The sequence below is a fragment of the Sus scrofa genome, unplaced genomic scaffold, assembly GCF_000003025.6.
Source record: "Sus scrofa isolate TJ Tabasco breed Duroc unplaced genomic scaffold, Sscrofa11.1 Contig886, whole genome shotgun sequence".
In the NCBI taxonomy this organism is placed as follows: Eukaryota; Metazoa; Chordata; class Mammalia; order Artiodactyla; family Suidae; genus Sus; species Sus scrofa.
Genome location: NW_018085338.1, coordinates 2,757 through 5,512, shown reverse-complemented (window position 1 = coordinate 5,512; position 2,756 = coordinate 2,757).

Genomic DNA, 2,756 nt, shown 5'->3' with positions numbered 1-2,756 from the left:
CTTGAGTGAATTTTTTTTTTTATTTTTTTGCAAATGCAATATTTGATTTTGGTTTGTGGTTTCCTGTTTTTTTAAGCATGCTAACCTTCCATAATTGTGGTGTTTTAGCCTGATGGTCCTGTAAGTTCAAACACTTCATTACTATATTAAAATTAAGGAGAGAAACATACATACAAACAAAAGGATTATTTACTCCTAACATCCCTTGCCCTAATTTTTTGGTTTTGATGACTCTTTCTTATTTTTTTCTTTTTAATTTTATTTTTTTGAAGCATGTTCATGATTAAATATGTATGCTGCCTTATTTGAGTGACTGCTCTCTGATTGCAGTTTCCTCAGTCCTAGTTCTTCCTCCTTCTTCTTCTTTTTTTCCTTCTTTTCTTTTCTTCCCTTTTCTTCCTTTCTTTTTGGTTTAGAGAAAGCCCTTTCAATATTTCTTTAACCTGGGTTTTGTGTGCTGTATTCATTAAGTTTTTGTTGTTGGGAAAATTTTTTATTTCTCCTTCTATTTAAATGATATTTGCTGGAGAGAGTATTCTAGGTTGCATATTTTTTTCCTTTGAGCCTTTAAATATCTCTTGCCATTCCTCCTGCCTGTAGTGTTTCTGTAGAGAAATCAGCTGATATTCTTATGGGGGTTCCTTGTAGGTAACATTCTGTTTTTTCTTCTGCTGCCTTTAGGATCTCTCTTTATCACTAACTTTGCCATTTTTATTATATGGTCTTGGTGTGGGTCTGTTTGGGTTCAGTTTGTTTGGGGCCCTCTGTGCTTCTTGTTCTTGAACCCAGTATCCTTTAGACTTGGGACGTTTCAGCGATAATTTCTTCAAATATATTTCCCATCCCTTATCTTTTTCTACTTCTTCTGGAATTCCTATTAGTGCGTAGATTGGCCCGCTTTATATTACCCATAGTCTCTTATATTGCTTTCCAGTTTTTTGATTCGTTTTTCTGTCTGTTGACCGGATTGAGTGATTTCCATTATTCTATCTTCCATATCACTGATTCGTTCTTCTGCATTATCATTCTGGTTTTTACTGCCCTAGTTCAGTTTGCATCTTGCAAATGAATGTTCTAGTTTTCTTGGCTCCTCCTTATATTTTCTAGTTGCTTTCTGAGGGGTATCTGCATTACTGTGCATATCTTCTCTTAATTCCTTCAGTAATTTTCCACTATTTCTCTTTTTGAAACTCCAGGTCTGTCAGACTGCAGAGATCTGTTTCATTGTTGACTGTTTTAGGTGAGTTCTCCTGTTGGTTTGACTGGGGGGTTGTTTCTCAGCTTCTTCATCTTGCTTGTTGTTTTTCTTTCTCTGAGGGAGTTGTACTCTCCGTGATTGGGCAGTGTTTGCCTTGTCACTGCCGTGGAATATTTCCTGAGGGCTGGCGTTGTTGTCAATCTTTTTTGAGGCAGTGTGGCTTTCTGGAGTGTTGATGGGGCTAACAGTGTTTCTTTGAAAGCAGAGAGGATTTCTGAGGACAGACAGGACTGGGAGGTCCACACCACGATGGTAGCAGATTTCACTTGGCCATGCAGAGCTTGCTCTGGTGTTTTTAGGCTGTGGGGTTCTTGCAGGGGGTTGGCGGTGTTGGGCAGCTGCTCTTCAGAGGTGCATCACCCCTGGGGGCTGGAGCAGCTATCTGGGTCTCTGAGAACCTAAGAGGCTCTTCCCTAGGGCAGCCCAACTCAGAAGGACAGCCTGAGAATGTAGGCGGATCTTTTCACAGTCTGGCCGAGCTTGTTGCAGCTTTTCTGGGCTGCAGGGGCTCTTCCAGGGGGCTGGTGGTGCTGAGCAGTTATTTCACGGGAGTGGGGCACCCCCTGCAGGCTTGGGTGGGTAGCAGGGCCGTTGGAGATCCAAGAGGCCCCTCCCCAGGGCAGCCCAACTCAGAAAGACAGTCTTAGATCTTTTCCCGACTCGGCCAGGCTTGTTGCAGCTTTTCTGGGCTGCAGGGGGTCCTTCCTGGAGCTGGCAGTCCTATGCAGCTGGTCCACTAGAGCATCCCCTGGGGGCTTGGGCGGGTAGCAGGGCCGTTGGAAACTGAAGAGGCTCCTCCCCGGGGCAACCCAACTCAGAAAAACTGTCCGAGAATTAGGCCAATCTATTCACAGCCTGGCTAAGCTTGTTCTAGCTTTTCTGGGCTGCAGGCCTTTTCTCGGGGGCTGGTGGTGTTTGGTGCTGCTCTGCGGAAGTGTAGCCCCTCCAAAGGGCAAGCAGTCCTGTGCAGGGACAGCCCCTGCGGTGGTAGGCTTCAGGCAATTGTTTAGGCCAGCCCTCCTGGATGGCAGGCAGCCCCAGGTCTGGTGAGAGCATAGGGCGTGGTGAATGTGGGGGGAGGGGATGCACTGGGAAGCACAGCTTTCTGCTAGCTAGTGGGCCTGTAGGCTTGCTGTGGCATGGGGGGTATTCTATGGGGACCCACCCCTTCTTCTCTCCCCTCCCCAGCATGGGCGCAGACCAGGCTCTTCTCCCAAGTTCCCTCTGATGCAGCTTTCCACTTCCCGCTCCTAGAGTATTGCTCCCTTCCTCTGCGACAGCTGTTTTCTAGTCTCCCAGGCAGTCTCTGCCCCGTCAAATGGTTTCTAGACCTCCCAAGCAGTTTCCGCTCTGCCCCGCCCCCTAGCCGGGGGACTAATCTCTGGAGCCGAGGTCTCGGTGCCCAGCCCCCACCCAGGCGTCTCAATTTTTGGTGACTGTACCCGTAGTTCAGATGGTCCGTTGGGTTCTTGATCGGTTTTTCCGTACTCCAACTTAC